Source organism: Labrus mixtus, chromosome 1 (assembly GCF_963584025.1).
Source record: "Labrus mixtus chromosome 1, fLabMix1.1, whole genome shotgun sequence".
NCBI lineage: Eukaryota > Metazoa > Chordata > Actinopteri > Labriformes > Labridae > Labrus > Labrus mixtus.
In genome coordinates, this window is record NC_083612.1 from 3,715,427 (window position 1) to 3,735,012 (window position 19,586).

Here is a 19,586-nt window from a genome sequence, read left to right on the forward strand (position 1 = left end):
AGTCCAAGCTGCATTGACCAATCACATATCAGCAGGTTTTGCTGTATGCAGGAAAAATAGTCTGCCTGGGAGAGAACTCAATCTGTGCTAACGACACCTCAACTCCCATCAGCAGTATTCTGACCATGTTCAACTCGACCAACAAATCTGCTTGACGCTGTGTCGCCAACGCCCGTTTTAAGATTCTCCAACTACCTGAAATGTTAAATCAGACCACAGCAAGCATGTAAAAGTTGTGTTCTTCTCCTCTTGAGAACATGCTAAAGCAAACTACTGGCTGCGCTGGATTTACGGAGAAATTGGCATCTGTCACTAGAGGCATATATGGTCATCAGACAATGAGACGTTGATTGCCATTGGGTTCTGAGATTGGTGCAGAAGAAGCGTCAAATGATTTGAAAATTTGTTTGACTTTTCAAGTCTTTTGACTGCTCAAAATGCTTTTACACCGCAGGTCACACCTACACATTCACACACTGATGGTAGAGGTTGCTGTGTAGGGAGACCATCAGAAGTAATTCATACCGTTCACACGCCGCCGATGAAGCAGAGGGAGCAACTTGGGGTTGAGTGTCTTGCCCAAGGACACATCGTACATGCAGCTGCAGGAGCTGGGAATCTCACCCTCGACCTTCCGGTTGAGAGACGACCACTTCACCACTGAGCCACAGACATGTACAGAAGCAGAAAGCCTGGGTGAGCAGAGAAAGCTGAAAACTTTGTTCTTTGACAGATTTTCTTTCTGACTGGAGCTTGTGGATTTGTCAAACCAGAAAGACTGGGTATGTTGAATTTGCTTCAGCCCTCATGTCCCTCCAACTCTAACAGTAGATGTTTCTGCAGCTGTAATATGAATGCATGCTTTCAACACCTGAGAGAAAGAGATCTCCTGTCATTTTACAATTTGTGTGCATCTTGCATCTTCCATTTGTAGCCGTCTTGTTTTTGGAAATATGATGCGATCGTGCTTTTATGTGTATTCATATGGAAGTCAATGTATATGCGCCTTTGTGTGTAAGTGTGTGTGACAGGGTCCAGGCATTGGACCAATGATCCCCTATAATGGACCCGGAGAGGACTCAGGCAGACGATCCAAATTGGCAATTTAGGATGGCTACAGTAGGACTAAGTGTCAGCTGGGCCTCAGTCTAATAGGGGTTAAAAACCTTCGGTGGAGCTAAGAGCGGCGGCCGGGTCTGTGTCGAGACACGACGTGAGTCAAAGACAAATATACAAATTGATCCTGTGCACTGCAAACTCTGTTTCCAATTATTTCCTCTCTTCCTGGCAACAACACGTCACCACACTTCCTTCTTCTTTGTTGCATGTTCAAAACAAATGCCCGGGTATTTCCCCCCTTAAGCCACGCATCCGTCATGGCATTTTGTGATTTGTGTGATATTTCCCCATAAAATTGATGGGAGTGAAAGAAAAGTGAAAGTTGTTATAATTCAAGGTCTTTCAGTAAAGCAGGGGGAAAACCGGCGGCTAGTTAATCTACTCATTGACACGTCGTCCTCTGGTGCAGCTGAAGGACGGTCTTTAGACTAATGACCACACATATGGCGCGTCGCCCATTTAAAAAGAGAAACAAACACCTCCTGGCCATGGAAATGTGTGAGGGGCGTGGTGCAACCATGTGTGGAGACATGGAACTCATGGGCGCACACACAGACACAAACAACACGTTTCGTTGAAGTCTCATGTCCCAGACCAAAACAAGCCATAAACAAGTAGAAACGGGAAAAAGATGGCATGATGATACTTTCATTACTGGGCATTTAAAATACATTTAATGTAAGTTCTGGTTGAGTTAAACCTGCTCATTTCCATCAGCTCCTCACTTCACATGATGAGACTTTTAAAATGATCATTGGCACAATTATCCACTCCATTAAAAAAATACATTTATTAAACATATTTCATATTGTCTGCCAAACCAGACAAACACCATAAGGAGCTTCTTACACACTCTTACCCAAATTTCCTAATTCATACTCTGTTGTCTCTGTCCAATTGCTTTTTGTTTTCTTTTTGTCCTCACATGGAATCACATGCATACAGGGTTAAATGTGTGTGTTTAGGTGTCTGCTGTTCTCATTCTTCGACACAGTGGACAGAGTGACGGAGGTAGGAAGTTAGAGATAGATGGTGTGATTGAGGGCTTTTGGATGTTGAGAAAAATAAACTTTTTCAGAGCAGCTGATGTGAGGCTTTGAGTGGATGTTCATATTCTTGCATTTTGATTGTTCCCCTTTGTAGAAAATGTTTCTTTGATATAACAACTTGGATTTAAAGTGAGACTGTTTTTTAGGGTTCGTCAAGGACCCTATACTGCCTAAATGTTGGTTTGTCGGCTGAGAGGAACGTGGACATCTCCCTGGCTCATTCATCAACTGTGTCTTTTGCTGGACTGAATGAATTCTTTACATTGTAAACAAAAAAAAATAAAAACCTAAATTCTGCATGCATCCACAACACTAAGGGCAATGAAAAATATGTCAAATTGAACGTCTTCATTTGCACAGTGAAGTCTGAGGGTGTGGAATTGTACAATGTCTGTCACTAAAGCGTAATGTATGAAGTAATACGCTCTGATGTGTTTTACCAGGACTGTGTGTCCACTCCCTGTGGTGTCTGTGCGGCTGGGATCAGTCACGCAACTGACAGACTCTGTGTGCAGCTTTTATACACCTTCAACACAAATTATACAAACCCTGCAGTACAGCTGCTTTAGGCATTTATAGCCTTCATCATGTCAATTCATTCAAGACTTTCTGCATGGGACACACCTGCATCTCCTCTCTCCTGCAGACTCCATGTGAAGCCTCCTCAATGCTTAGTCCTCGTCTGCTAAACGTGCAGTCATGGTTCTGGATGTTCCTCTGATATGGCAGAGGAGCGACGGTTTCAGGATCAGGTGGGAAGAGAGTAAACATTAGAAGTTAGACTGAATGAAGAGCAACCAAAGTGATAACTTGACCCAGTTATCCAGTATTGGGTCACCTACAGGAACATGTCATCTGTTAAATTACCGCAGGAATTCCTTTGTCTCTTCACTCCAGCTGTCCGCCTGTGCACAGAGAACACAGCCTCTTGACGGTGCACGGAGTAGTAACAGACCGGAGCGGACGCTCAATGCAACCGTACCTTGTGGAAGTTCTGGGTGGCACAGGTGAAACACAGACTAGTGACTATGACTACTGTGAGTAGACATTCTGTGCAGAATGAGGCAGGAGAAGGCTTATCTCCACATTCAGATGCAAAACAAGAGCAAGAGCAGGACAATGTTTTAGGGTTTTTGTGTCTGAATTTCATTATATGCGCTATATGTTTTATGAATTAGACCTGAAGACGGAGCAGATAGCAGGAGGGAATAATGTGCACATTTTGGAGATATTAGAGGCAGCAATCCATTCTAAGTGAATCAGGCTGATAGTGTTTTTTTACAAATAAAAATATGAAAAGCTTTGACTATTGCTTTTAATCCATTTTATGAGGTCAGCTGTTCTAGGTAAGAGAATTTGGGCTCAAAATAAAAACAGGTCATGTTTAGGTTGCACAAGGTTTTTGTGGCGTCCAAGGGCCCCTCATTGACCAGAATCAATCAATAAATCAATCAGTATTTGTATAGTGCCAATTCAAAATAAGTTCTATCTGGAGACGCTTTACAAAAGAGCATATGGGATAAGATGTAGGAAGGATTTTTACTCCTGTTGTCCACACTTCCTTGCTGCTGAGATGGAGGTCGGAGAAGGCCGTGCATGAATGAGGACGGCGGTGATTGTGGGGACGACACAGTCCGATGGTGGTGGCTGGGCCCCCCTTATGGGTGGCCCTGCTCTCAGGATTACTTATACATCCAACAGATATCTGCTTTTCAGACTGCTTCTGATTGTCAGTCCCAGATTAAAAAGCCAATATAAAACTGAACATTTAAAACCTGCAGCACTGTGAGTCAAACAAAGTCAAAGGCGGATGAATACTTACGCGTGGCTCTGTAGGTTATTAAGCAGCATGTGAGAGATAACATCTACGAGCACTTTGAGTGTGTTTGAATAAAGTCTCTTTAGTTAGTTGGAGCTGAACATTTGAACAAACCCTACACTGCATCCTCTTTGTGTTTAATATTGATATTAATCCACAGAACTCCCCGGCATGAAGGAGACTTAAGACATCTGCTGCCGACAGAGAGAGAGAGAGAGAGAGAGAGAGAGAGAGAGAGAGAGAGAAAGGAAGAGATCACTGGAACTGTAGGTGGAAGGCTTTGATCACCACTCTTCAACAAACGCTGCTCCCTGACACCCACTCAGACACACACACAGTCTCTCAGATACAGACACCCATAACCTGAAGAGACTCGGGAGCGAGGGGGGAAATGTGTGAGAGGGAGTGGGAATGATGATGAGAGAAGGTGAAAGACTGCAGGCCACTGGAATAATCCTCTAGTCTTTAATTAAAACCTCCTAATGATCACAGGGAGAGCGACAGACTGGAGGTTGGGAGAGAGAGACGGAGAGATAAAGAGGAAAGGGGGAGATGAAAAGTCATTTTTTCTTCCTTTTTTTATGTTCTCTCCTTACATCAGGACCCTTAACTATCCCCATCATCTCTCTCTTCCACATGCACGCTGATTCAACTAACATTTGTCCGTCATTTAGCTGCAAGCAGATGAAACGTTAGCGCGTACAGATGTTCAGAGACACTGGTTCTCGAGTGTGTCATGGAGCTTCACACAGACTCACAGCAGGCTCCGTGGACCCCCATCTGTGAAGACTTTGGAGCCCGTATGAGTGGATTTCTGAGTTACTGGAAATCATCCACACCTTTCACTTGGACTTTGTGATTACAGTCCTGTGTTTTGGCTTATTTTTATATTAAAAAAAAGGAATCTTCAAACCACCTTGCTCATTTGAGTCATGAAGTAGTGGGGGGGAACTAACAGCAGTCGGTTCTTTCATCTATTTCCTTTATAATTAAAGGTTTTATATTTTTCACACTTAAATGTAATAGAAATCAAGTATCTCCTCTGAAAATAACTCTGTGAGTCATGACGGTCTACAATGGGTGTAACACCCGAGTCCCACTGTCTGTGATGTTTTCAGAGTTTTCAGAGTCCTATCTTCACTTTGTTTACATCGCCCGGACGGCCGGCTGACTCCTCCCCTCGTGTATAAAATTTGTTTAATTGAGGGACTAGAGAAAAGAAGAATAACATACTGTACTCACTGCTTAACTGTGTTTCTAGATCACGCTCATTTCAGGTAAATTTACATGCAGTGTGAAGATACGAGCATAATAAAGATCGCTAGCATTAGCATGCTAACACAACAATGCAGCGCCAGTTGTTTTGGTTTCATGCTGGTGCTCAAGGGCGACATCTGCTGGATCAAAAAATCACATATAAAGCCTTTAAGGGTGTCTTCACACCTAACCTGTTGGGTTTCAGTTAAAACATATTTGAGTTAAATATAACTCATTATTAACATATATTATTATTAATATTATTAACAACAATATTAACATATTTGTTAAAGTGCTTCAGCAAATTTAATATGTATGTGTCCATCAACTAAAGTGCCTTATCAAGATAAAAGCAGACAATTGTTATATTTTCAATTCTTTCTCTCAAAATGTTCCTCAGTTTTGACTTATTCAGGAAGTAACTAAGCGGAGCATTTGAGCAAAAAGGGTAAAACAAAAAAGAGTTGTTGCTCTTTTAGATACAATGATCAACTTAAGTAAGGCTGGACATGCACTGTATCATTTAATAAATGTCTCGCTCCCACAGGCAGACGTTGAAGTCAGAGAAGACTGACGTTGTTGTTTTGCTAGCGAACGCTAACAAAGCAGAAATGTGCTGCCCTGGACGTCTTTGTCCTCCTCTGGTCTGAAACCTCAAATGGATATGGATTCCTGCGTCTCTGAGGGACGAAGAGGACAATACAGTTTGTCCATTTTGCAGAGAGAATGCATGCTTTATGCTGCCGCAGCTCGACCAAACAGGATTCCTTATTTTTCTGTAAACATCACACGACGTGTTGCTATGGTGATTTTAGACACTGTCTGCCATTTTGCTCAGGTTCAATTATGGAAAAAAAAAGCCCTGACGTTGGGGAACCAGTTCGTGGCTCTGCTTTCACTGTGCGAAAGAACAACATTTCAGACATGCTAGAAATTCACCGGACAGGCAAGCAGCTGATTGGGCCGTGAACAGACTCATAACCCCCCTACACTCTGCACAGATCACGACATGCTTCAAAATCTGTCCCGAAAATCCAGTCGGAATCAGCGTAGGCCGATTCATGTGAACCGAGAATTGTATTTGCCTGAGTTAAATCGTGTACTGTACCTTTAAGTGAGTGTAATCTACGTCTTTGTTCAGTTCTTTATATCATCAGGAACGAGTCTCTTTGCCTTAAATCATCTCCTTCGTTGAATTTCATGAAATAAGTTCATATCCTCGTGCGGAGGCCACTTCAGAACCAGCAATGATACTTATACACACCTACGGCACACCTTCAGGCAACAACAGGAGTTTAAACCGTGGGAACATTGTACGCGTCAAAGCTGAGAGAGGCAGGATGACGGGCTGCGAAACACAAAGCTCATATCCCACGGGGTAATTTATAAGAAGACCCTGCCTCTTGTTCATTTTGTAAAGGCTTTTCCAGAGGCAAACATTACTTTCATTCTCCTGACACACCGACACAGGCATATAAGACTGTGTACGTGTGTGTGTGTGTGTGTGTGTGTGTGTGTGTGTGTGTGTGTGTGTGTGTGTGTGAGACGAAACATTCACACACTCAATATTCAGCCTGCAGATGAGTTCTGTTTGGCTCTCAGATTAAACATGGGGGAGTCCCAGGTCAGTTACTTATGACACACACTGTTCCATCCCTCACCATGCACACACACACACACACACACACTCACACACACACACACACACACACACACACACACACACACACACAGATGCCTGTATGTGAGGGAACAACGTCCAATCCCCGATGCAACTATTCATAAATATCAAAACAGGGAAGTGGAGCTTCTTGCTATCAAAAGCCACGATAGCATGCAGGGTAATATGTTTCCAAATGGCAGATGAGAAATGTGCTTATGACAATGATGAAACAAGATAGCAGCTGTGATGGAACAGCCGTGTCCCCGGTGTGGTTTGTCTTGCTGCATTGTAATCACACTTTGCCTAAAGTGTGTGCGATGATATCACAAGTTGATATTGGATCAGTACTCCTTACAAACTTTACACGCACGAAGAGGAAATGTGCCGTATGCATTCGTTCCATAGCGTGCGTCATTACTGTCCTTCTATTTTGTTATCATTCGATGAATGCTGTTAACGCTCTTCTCTATAACTTCTCACCTCATTTTGATCTATTGATACGAGATGATACACTTTATTGTCCACTTGGGAAAATTGTGTCCTGGACTCCAGTGCTGCTTCTACGGTTGTCGATTTAAAGGTTTCAAAAAATGCTAATATGAGGGTGCCGGTTGCATAGAGGTTAGTGTGTTTGCCCGTGTATGAAGGCTGTAGTCCTCCAAGCAGGCGGCCCGGGCTCGAATCCCACCTGTCTTCTTTCCTGCATGTCATTCCCTACTCTCTCTCTCCCTGATTTCTCGCTCTATCCACGATCCCATCTCTGCAATAAAGGCCCAAGAAGCCGCAAAATGAATCTTCAAGATTAAAAAATGACTGTTTAAGCGAAAGAAAGATCAAACTAGGGCTGCACGGTGCAGTGGTTCTCCTATAATAAAAGGTCAGAGGTAAGAGACGTTAAAGCTGTGGTTAGCGCCGTTGCCTCACAGCGAGGAGGTTCCTTTGGACAGGAGCCTCTTGGCGGGGAGTTAGCATGTTCTCTCTGCTCTCAGGCTACTCCGGTAGCCTACTACTTCTCCTCCCACGGTCCAAAGACAAAGCTTGTTCATTTGTGACTCATGTGAGTGTGGCTGGTTGTCCGTCTATGTGAGCCCTGTGATTGATTGGTTAACATTTGGGTGTAACCCCGCCTCTGGTCCAATGACAGCTGGGATCAGCCCCAGGCTTTCCGCTACCCCAAACGGGAAAAGCGGTCAAGGTAATGGATGAATGGAACACATTAAAGTACGAGTAGCTGAGGATGATTTACATTTTCATTGAATCCCGTTTTCATTTCTTTGCAAGAAGACACATTCAAGCAACTTTTATCAGTGATTGGTTACGGTGTTGCTGCCTCGTCATCGCTGTGAGCTGTGAGACTCAGTGAGCTATTCCGCTTTGCGATTTGTCATGGGATTGGGTTTCCTTGAACTTGCTCTGTGTTTGGTAAATAGACCAGGCTCACATGTGAATGATTCATCGTTCTTTGGATATCAGAATGAGTGCGTGTTGGCCTACTCTGTTGGGATTCTATCACTGAAACAGTTTTTTTGTTTGCGTCCTGAGGGGGCTCAGTTTTTTTTAAACACAGCTAGTGGTGTTTCAAGGGCAAAAGTCTGAAAACAAATGTCTTAAGCAGTTTTCACATTTGCATGAAACATTATGCACTCTTTTAATTACGTGCATGGAGATCGAAGTGGTCGCGTGCAGATAGTCTATGCACGGTGCAGCAGTCACTGCGTTCTTCCTTCGGCTCACTCAGACTTTCTGCAGAAAAATCCTCGGGGTCTGGCAGGAGAAACTCCGGGTGAACTGGAGTTTTTCAGGAGTTTTCTGTTCGTGTCAAAGCACTATTATAGGTTCATTGGATATGTGCTGCATGTTGATGTTGATACATAATTCTCAGTCATAAGAAATTCCCTGTATAACACAGCGATCAACAGCTTCCATTTCTATCTTATAATAAAAGGTCAGAGGTAAGAGACGTGAAAGCTGTTTTTATAGTTGCTTTAATTTCTATTAACTGTGTGTATGAAGATCGATATGAGGGGCCATTTGCTAAAGCTTTAAATCGTCTATGATTGCTAAATCTTTACAATCGCATCACTGCTAGTGGTGCTGGCTCTTTTCTCATTGTGTGTATCCGCAGACAGGGTGTGTTTTCTGTTTTATTGTTTACCTGCACTCCTTCCTCTGTCTCCACCAGTCTTGTTTGACAGGTGACATTTAGTGTCAGGAGAAGACGGATTTCGCCGGCCGCCTCATTCTCTGCGTAGGTGTGTGTGTGTGTGTGTGTGTGTGTGTGTGTGTGTGTGTGTGTGTGTGTGTGTGTGTGTGTGTGTGTGTAGGTGTGTGTGTGTAGGTAGGTGTGTGTGTGTGTCTATATGTGACAAATTTGGTGTATTCCCAGCCAGTCGGGTCACTCAGAGTATTACATGTGGCCTGCAGGGGCAATGGGCAGAGGAAATGAAGGGCTATTAGAGAAAGAGAGGGAGAGAGGGAAAAGAGTGGCAGAGAGAAAGACAGAGACATTTAAGCTAGAGGCGATGTGACAGTGGAGACTGTCCAATAATGATGATGTGTTCCTATCAATCTGAGCATGGCTGCATGGTGCCACTGCAGCCCACAGCCAGGGCCCTGCAACGCTCACACATGGTATTAAATATAGTGTTATACCCAAAAACAAATAATAATAACAGTCATCGCTATGGTAAAGGGCGAGTTTACATTCACCGGTAAAGAGTTGAATCACTCGGTTATGGTAATCTTTCTTTGTAATGCTGCAAAAAAAAAAATAGTTCTCCCCAGAGAGGAGGGAGAGGGAGAGAGGTTTTTTTTTTTTCCTGCGCAGCCACATTTGCATGATGAGAAAGCGCCGCTCATATTCATCTTAGTAAAGTCACAGTAAATGACTCCAACAGCATTATCATCTGTTTTACGCAGGTGTGCGGCTGGAGAAAATCACTCACTTCAATCAAAAAAAAGCTGCAGCTCGCTGCGTAAGGAGCCTCATTTTTTACCATCACACTGGAGGACACAGGAATTAGAAGAGAGAGAGAGATGGAGCGGCCGAGGGAGAGAGAGAGAGAGGGACGTAATAACTTTACTTTCTCTGCGGTTTAAAGAGGCGATCGGACCAAACACGTGCTGCATGTGGGATGAATTGTGTAAAGTGTGTGTTTGTTGACATTTTGTATCATCGCAAAACCGTCCTGAAAGTCTTCATCAACCCGAAGCTGCTGGATTCTCAACATGGGGAACAGCTCTTCATCAGTGCAATCCTAAATGTTATTATCACAACCAATGGGAGCGAGGCGACCGATGAGGATGGAGGGCAGCATGGAGTTTCAGCAGGCTTTTAAAGATGGAACCAGACAGTGAGATACATTTCTAATCAACGGGAAAGCAGGATAGATAAATAAACAGCACATTTGTATAGCGATGGTTTGTATTTGAGATTGCATGACAGTTTCCAGATTTCCATACCCTTCGCTTTTTGACAAATCGGTCAGCATTTGCAGCTATTTTCTTTATTTTAAGGTTTATTCGTGGGGCTTTTTATGCCTTTATTGTAGAGATAGGACAGTGGATAGAGTCAGAAATCTGGGAGAGAGAGAGAGAGAGAGAGAGAGAGAGAGTAGGGGATTACATGCAGGAAAGGAGGCACAGGCCGGATTCAAACCCAGGCCACCTGCTCGGAGGTCAATGCCTCGTGCACTGGAGGCTGGCTCCTCTGTAGCTACTTTTTTAAACCAAATGCATGATGAGTGTAGATCATATAAGGTGATTGCCCTGTGTGTTAGCTTTTCCAACAGGGTACAGTGGATGGATAGGTGCAGTGCAGAAGAAATGTAAACCAGGATGTGTTTCCTTTAAATCAGTGGTCCTAAACTAGTCTCGCCTAAAGACCCACCACCAACACCTTCATGAAAAATCGGGACCCAAATTTCTGATATTCTCAGATGGTACAAAACATGTGAAGGAACGAAGCGAAGGAACTAAACTAACATATTTCAAGAACGCTTCATAGACTTTTTGACACTTTTTTTTCCCAATCACATGTTTACAACCCAATGAACATGGCTCGGCGTCCCACTTTAGGGGTTCAGACCCACCAGTTGAGAACCACTGCTTTAAATAATCCAGGCACAGAACAGAACATAAACTAAACAAACACACTGAATGAGATGACAAAGGGGGTCCGTTATCAACGCTATGTGAGGGTCAGTGTGAGACAAATCAGCGTTACCTACAAAGAAAGTTATCAAACTTTTCATGAGAAGAATTGAAACATTTTTATTTGGATCCTTTTGGACTGACTCACAAAAAGGTCGACCCAACCTTCATCAATCAATCATCTTAATGCTTTTAATTACAGAAGAAAACTATTATTATTATTATTATTATTGTTATTATTATTATTATTATTATTATTATTATTATTATTATTTGCTCTGATGAAAAATTGTTTTTGAGTTTCCCTTTTATAGGATTTTTTATTGAAGACAAATTGAGATTCTTCTAATTTGTGTGCTTATTTTAGGATGACCACTGAGTAAGAGTAATATTCATGAAGCTTTAAATTAAGCTCCTCCCCTTTTTATAACCTCATGTACTAGAGGAAGTTGTAAGGCGTTCTTTTTATCACGTAAAGTCTTTGTATCATTTTTACATCGATGGCATGTGTCTGTTTACACCCTGTAGTGCCTTGTTTACTGGTATGTGTATTCATCTGTGTGTGTGTGTGTGTGTGTGTGTGTGTGTGTGTGTGTGTGTGTGTGCGTGTGTGTGTGTGTGTGTGTGTAGGTGAGGGGTTGAAACTGTTTGAATTGGCAGGTCTCCCAGGATGCTACTTTACAGGCAGACGTAACAGATGCACCTTTATACCTGCACAGATATAGTGTTTCAGTTAAGCTGTTGGTTATGTATTCCTTCACTGCGGCTGTGTGTGTGTGTGTGTGTGTGTGTGTGTGTGTGTGTGTGTGTGTGTGTATTACAGCTTGTGTGTCTATATTGGCCAGCTTTTTGTGAAGAGGGTGCAAAACAGAGAAAGACAGGGCCAAATCATGCTCACCTCTGCTTTAGCAAAAGCCAAAGAATAATGCATTTCATAAATATTTATACCTGTTTATGATTTCATATTCATCCGCAGTACAGGAGGGAGTGTGTGTGTGTGTGTGTGTGTGTGTGTGTGTGTGTGTGTGTGGCTTGCAGATTGGGGTGAGTAGGCAGTCATCCTCCAGTCATACTTTTCAATCTCTGCAGGACACCGCTCCCATCTGCAGAATTAGAAACTTCAGAGTAACCTGCACACAATGTTACTCAGAATGCATTTTACTGATCATTACTCCGACTTACATTTCCATCACTTTTGACAAACTTTGCTGCGATATTGAGAGACATACGAGCAACATTTCCTTGCACTGCAGTTCATCCTTTTCGTACTGTTTTAAAAACATTAAACTGTGAATGTACTTCTTAACCTAATCACAAACAAAGACACACAAAAAAAAAAACAGTCTGCGATTCGTTATTGGCTGTAAATTTCCCCCCCAAAAAATCCAGTTTTTATTGTGCTTCTGATGTCTGTCGCGTTGACATACGACGGAGCGCTGCTTTCTTCATATTGCCGATCATCACCTCCCTGACAAAATCCAATGATTGTCATCTCGTGTCAGATTCTGAGGGCTTTAAACGAATTGAAAGAAAATCACCCGGGGAACATCTTCTCTAATCGCGCTCCGTTTTTGGCTTCACTTTGCTCGACAGTTTTTTTTGTTCTCTTTGGGGGTAAAACAAACACAGAGGATGTTTCACTGAAGAAGGTACAAAGAGCAGTGTATTGCAAGTGTTTGGAGAAATGGCCCTGATGAAACATAATCGTGTTTTAACGTGATAGAACAATATCCCTGCCCATAACTCCCTTTAACTCTTACTTTTGACGTGCCGCTGAAAAACATATTACAGCATGAGATGCAGTATCAATTCTGTCTACATTTTTTTTTTTTTTCCTCTTTTTGCAATAAAACAGTTGAAGCTCTTACCCTCCTTCGATCCTTCTTCATGCTCTCCACTTCTTTATTCTCTTCATTTCACCTCCTCCTCCTCCTCTCTGTGGCGGAGGGGAAGGAAGGAAGAAGTGGTAACACGTAGCATGTCTTCATTAAAGTGTCACTCCCCATTATTTTCGTGCTATCTCAATTAGCAGCAGGTTTAATAAAGGGCCTCTTCTCTCTCTCTCTCTCTCTCTCTCTCTCGCTCTCTCGCTCTCCTCCTGCAACTCTCTCCATTTCCAACTCGTTCTCTTTAACTCTGCAATCACACTGAATGATGGAGTCGCTGCTCAGACAACGGTGGGCAGTATGCGAGGAGGCGAAACATGGGAAAAGAGAGAGAGGGATGGAGAGGAAAGGGGGGAAACAAAGAACACTAAAATACATGAGAGCAAAGAAAGAGAGCAGGTAGATCTGCACCAGTTTTCTTCCGAGTATCTCCTTCTCCTCTGAGAGCAATTAGACGCTGCCGGCAGTGGCTGGTCCCCAGACTGATCTGCAGCTTCTGCTCTTCTGTGTGTGTGTGTGTGTGTGTGTGTGTGTGTGTGTGTGTGTGTGTGTGTGTGTGTGTGTGTGCGCGTGTGTGTGTGTGTGTGAGAATGTACAGTTTCTGCTATAATCACCACAAAATCTCAAAGAGCTCTTTGTGAGTTCAGCAGAAATAAGCTTATGTACCTGAAGGTCAGATAAAGAGGCCACGCTCGCGCACCAAAACACACAAATCCACACCCACACAACGTGATGAACATGAATTACAAAAACACAGTCACATCTGGTTGACTGATGGTCGTTCTTGTAAATCTCAGAAGACGGCCGGTGGGGGAGATAAATCTAAACAACTCATTTGCTTTTTTTAAAACCAACCGTACACCTCAAGTGCCTGTCCATGTTGTCAGGATGAAGCAAGCAGCAACCTCTGATGTTGGATAATAAAAACCAATGCAAATGCAACAAACTGCAGCTTCTCAAGCGACCTCTTGAGACCGGCTTCAAAAACCAAGGGAGCCTAATTATATACAGTATACAGAAGAAATGTAATACGTTTACAGCCTGGTTAAAGAAAGTGTTGGTCTAGTCTCTACAGCTCATTTCTTATTGTTTAAAATGTAAAAAATGGGGTTGAATTTAAAATGAATAAATATTCTGTTTTTGATCATCTTAATGCTAAAAGTCTTTGCATAATGAGGCGAGGCTGCAGGTAGGCATGTCTTAGCTGTTGACTAGGAGGTTACACTTCACTTTAGCTGAATCCTTTACTCACCTTAAACTGTCGGCCTTCGTTTTGTTTAGTTCTGAATATGTCAGCTAGATGAAGCTCTAGATGATCGTGCGTAAAATTCCAAGAAAGTAATTTAGCCCACTTCAACTTTGCATCTTGTCCTGCTTCTCTATTAGACGGAAGTTTAATGAAATCAGCATATCCAAAATGGCGACTGCCCTTGTTCCAATGTGTGATTTCACTGAGACTACGTCCATGTTTTATTTACGGTTTGAAGTCGTGTCATGAAACTTCAGTTTCTCGTGCCTCACGGTGAACGCTTTGGATTGCATTTCGGGCTCTAAGTTTGCCTGAAAGCTTGGTAGCAATCTAAAGCTTTTACTAAAATTCTACCAGCATGTTTGCTTCTTGATCAATGGAACATCTTCAAAATATGACGCTGTCGGTACCCCTCGAGTGTCATTTGTTGAGTCCTCCAGCTTATTTTTCATTTTGCATTGAAGTCAGACGATTTAGCATAAAAAACCTTAAATTCTGCAAAGTAATCTTGGTGTTTTACATAACCAAACTAAACTATTCAAAACGTTAAACAGGTGTTTTTTTTACTGCGGCACCTAAAAAAGTTGTAAAGTGTAAAACGGTTCTCAACAAACTCTCGTGTCATTTATCATTGAAGTTGACTTATTATGCTGATCCCCATTTTACAAAGCTTGTTACAAAGCTGGACGCTCAAACTAAACGTGGGCAAAGTTTCAGATCAGGAGGTAAACATCTGTTGGAGTAATCCCAAGAAAAGTCGGCTTGTTCTGCAAACGTAGTTCCCCGATATGACCCCAAGAATTTCCCGAGACGGCTTCAAGCTGTTGAAACCTCTTACATAGACTCTCTTCTCCCTGCACAGGAGAGCAGCTCTACCCTGGCAGCCCTGCAGCGTTATGACCCCCCGAAGGCTTCCAGAGAGCTGGCCAATCAGAAGAAAGTGGGCACGTTGGGAGGAGGGCCTTAAAGAGACAGCAGCTAAAATTAACCGTTTCAGGCCGAGGCTGGAAAGAAGGATTTTATGAACGCCAGTATTAGATAAATTAAAAGTATTTATTTTAGCAGTAAGTCATTCAAACCTTCTCTATATGTTTCACAGACTGACAACATGAAAGGTGAACATGAGGCACATGTGAGATCTTGAACTCAGCTGGGGACCCTGCACATGAAAAACCTCAGAGAGAAGGGTATATTAGTCATCATACCCTAAAGTGAAGAGCCTCTGACCAATCAGCTGTCATGTTTGTCAGGCAGGGAATGAGGACAGGTTGGTTATGATTTCAGATTCAGACCAACCGGCTCCAGAATAACACCGTCACAACATGAACTGATCCAAATGTTGCAAAGGATTGCACATGAATGGCATTTCACAATGTCCGGTGTTTGCATGTACATATATACATCTATTTTCTATATATGTACCTGTAAATAACGATTTGAGTACACATTGTGTGCACACACACACTGGAGCACCAGCAAACAAACAAACACAGTCACACTAAGCTTCAGACTAGACCTCAGATCCACATCTAAACACACACAGACATACAAACACACGTACACACCTTTTTCCTGTGCTGGCCTGATTACTATGGAGAGCTATATCACTGCTGTCATCTTACATTTAGGTTTCCATGGTTTGTTTTTAAGCAAGCTAACTGAGAGTGCATATATTTACACCTTCAATCCCCAAACCCGTCTCTCTGACACACAGACACACACACACACACACACACACACACACACACACACACACACACACACACACACACACACACACACACACACATACACACACACAAGCGCGCGCTATAAGATGGCCAGTGACAGGAGTGGGTGGTTGGTCAGCGGCTGATCTGTGTGTAATTGGGGGATATTATAGCAGCCATCTCACTTAGCCTCTGGGAGACTGATCTATATTCACTCTGCAACTCATATTCTCACTTGGGTTTCTCAGCAGACTCTTACACACACTCACACTTTTATCACACACACACGCACTGTAAACTCAGTTCTTCCACACACAAGCTACAGACCAAGGACAGGCGGTGTCTGAGATTCTGGTGCATGAAAGCACAACGAAAACACACCATGCACAGACACCGTGCCAGAACTTGGCACACATCCATTAATGCTTTAATCGTTAATTACTAAATCTTACCACTCCTATCTTATGTGTAATGTTGTGAGGTGTGTGTAAATGACTACATATGAACATCAACTCTTATCAATCTAAAAAAAGAAAAGAAGGCAATAAAGCAGCAGTCTACTTCAAAATACACTTTTCTACTTTTCTGTGCTTCTTGTCTGAAAGATAAAAATCAAAGTGTAAATTAACCAGTGAGGAAGTCTTGTAGCACCACTGATGCTCTGCAGCTCTCATCCATCCTTCATGTTTTGTGACATATCGTAATGATTTAGACTCAGAGTTAAATTATTGGTAAAAACTATTCATGGCAAGGTGTCACATTTTTTAGTTGATCAGGTGTCTTGATGAATGCATAAACACCGACATGCTCAAACATGGTAATGAAATCAATTCAAATCAGATGAATATTGTTATGCAAGAATACAAAATAAAAAACATCCAAAGTATCGGGAGGGCAAATAAAAACTAAAAGTATACAAATTATTCTCATAATTTCTAACTGTGGAGGAAAGTAGACTCACTGTGATTGGACGGCAGAAAGTGATGAAACTACTTTCTCAGTAAAGACGTCATGGTGAGTATTTAGGTGTAAAATAAAATGTGGTCGTTGTTGCTGAAAATTAGGACAGGTTTTTATGTTTTTTTCTGCTAAGCTCCATGGGCCCCCTCCCCATACGACTGGGCACCAGAAAACTTTCCCTCATGGGATGCAGTGCTCATGCACTGCAGGTCACACCTGCACATTCACACACTGATGGTGGAGGTTGTTATGCAGTGAGAACAAATCCCATTCATACACATTCATACGCCACCGCTGACGCAGCAGGAGCAATGCGAGATTAAGAGTCTTGCCCAAGGACACATTGGACATGTTGCTGCAGAAGCTGGAGATCGAACACCTGACCTTCCTGTTGAGAGACGACTGACTCTACCACTGAGCCACAGCCGCCCCCATGAATGTATCTAAATGTATCTGCACATAAAGGTTTTGCATACACAATGTACACACACACACACACACACACACACACACACACACACACACACACACACACACACACACACACACACACACTGGAGCACCAGCAAACAAACAGAAAAAAACTGTTCTTGGCTCAGATTGAAAAAGTAAACATGTTTAAATGATTGCATAATTAGTCATTGTATATGTATTTTTGCATGCGTTTGTGAGCGCAGGTGTCACAGGTTTTAAAAATGGCGATGAGCCCCGGTCTTTATATTTAATGAGAACAACAGAGAGCAAGGTGATCTCCTCCGTGCCCCAGAGAGCGCCATGCTAATTTTTTTCCCGGCCACGGGCCCATTAACATAGGGAAGCTGACACCATAGCTTCAGGCTACATATAATACTCTAATGACCACTCTGCTGTTACTTTGAATCAAGGGTATTAGTTTGGTCTCTGATGGAAGACAGCCGCGATGGCTCAGCCTACTTTCTTCTGTCGGACACTCTGATTTTTTCTCTTTTCTTTTGTGATGTGCTAAAAAAGAAAAAAACCTGATTTATCTCTGACTACGCCTGAGAGTCAACATCTCGTCTTCTCTCCTCCCATCTCACCACCTCTTACATCTCCTCTTGTGTCTTTTTTTTTTTTGCACTCCTTTCTCCCCCTCTCTCCTCTCGCACTTTTATTAAAAACGCATTTACAACATAAATCACAGGAATCCAGTGGTGGTTATAGAATAATTACAACGGGCATGCGGCGTCTTCCAGTCGCAGCTTCTGAGCTTATTAAAAGCAGCAACTTGATATGTGTTTGTCAATTTATTATTTAACCCTACAGTACAGCAAACCTCTTTCTTATCACTCACCGTTCATGAGCACACAGCATGCACACACTTACAATTACACAATATGCAGATTTACAAGCAGAAAGGCGTTTACATACAAGATGTAGAGTCTCTTCTGTGCTGATATTTCTCTCTGAAAACTGTTTTTTCTGTTACATAATGAATAATTTTCATTTGCCAGTATTTTCTGTGTTCCTTAAAAATGTACGAGAAAACAAAATTGTTGCATTTTAGGAAAATAATATTCACTTTTCTGAGAATAAATGTGTGAATCAAAGCGTCAGTACTCCATGATTTGACTCCTGCACATATTTTAAAAGGTTAAACAGTCCTGTCCAACATCCTGATTTTTAATTCGGCATTCCTGCAGCGCAACAGTTCACACGCACGTTTACAGCAGGCCTTGACCCCGCTGAAAAATCAACATATTTCTCCGGCGATAAAGACTTTGGCTGTCACTCAAGCAACCACATTATTTAGAATTTTTTTTTCCGTTTGATTTCATGCAAATAATGAACGTGGACGGAGGGGGATCAAAAATTAATGGGGGGAACTTTGGGAAGCACGATGAATTATTGAGCGCCGGCTTGATTAATTCTTAATAGCCATTGTCAAAAAATCACCGTCTTCTAGTGCCGTTAATTCTCATCAAACCTACTTTAGACGAGCGATTCTGCCTCGGCTTCTGCATACAGTCTGGGAGCTCCCCCTCCTCCTCCTCCTCTTCCTCCTCCTCCTCCTCCTCCCTGCAGCCGCCTGCAGAGGGGGGATGCAACTTGTTTCTTTCAGCTCGCCACATATTTGTGCAACACTGATGGTATGAAAAAAAAATCCTTGAGTGTTTCTATTATTGCCCAATTTTCTCGAATGCTTTAAAAGAAAAAATACATTTTTATATATTTTTTTGTTTTGTGTACAAGACGGGCCTGAGCCGCCTCTTCTTCCCGGGGAGGCTGAGGTCCTTTAACACCAGCAGGACGATGCTGAGGATGTTTGCTGATGTGCGCTGGGGCAGCATGTGGAGTGAAGCAGACTAAACAAACAGATCCACAAAGTCAGAGACGTTGTGGAGGGTTGGAGCTGGACTCTCTGATGCTGGTGTCAGAAAAGGAGGATGCCATCTAAGTTGCAGGCCATCTTGGACAATGTCTTCCATGGCGTCCTGGTAACATACAAGAGCACATTCAGTGCAGGACTAATTCCCCTGAAGTGCAGCACAGAACGCCACAGCGGAGGTCATTCCTTCCTGTGGCCATCAGACTGTAACTCCTCCCTCTAAATGTTGTCACACACTCTGTCTGGGCTCGGTCTTCTCTCACACTCCTCAGCTGTAAAGATTGTTTTCATATTCAAATGTGCACTCTGATTTAAGACACGGACAATCTGCTGAATAACCTAAATGTGTAATTATGCGATACTAAAATCAGACTTA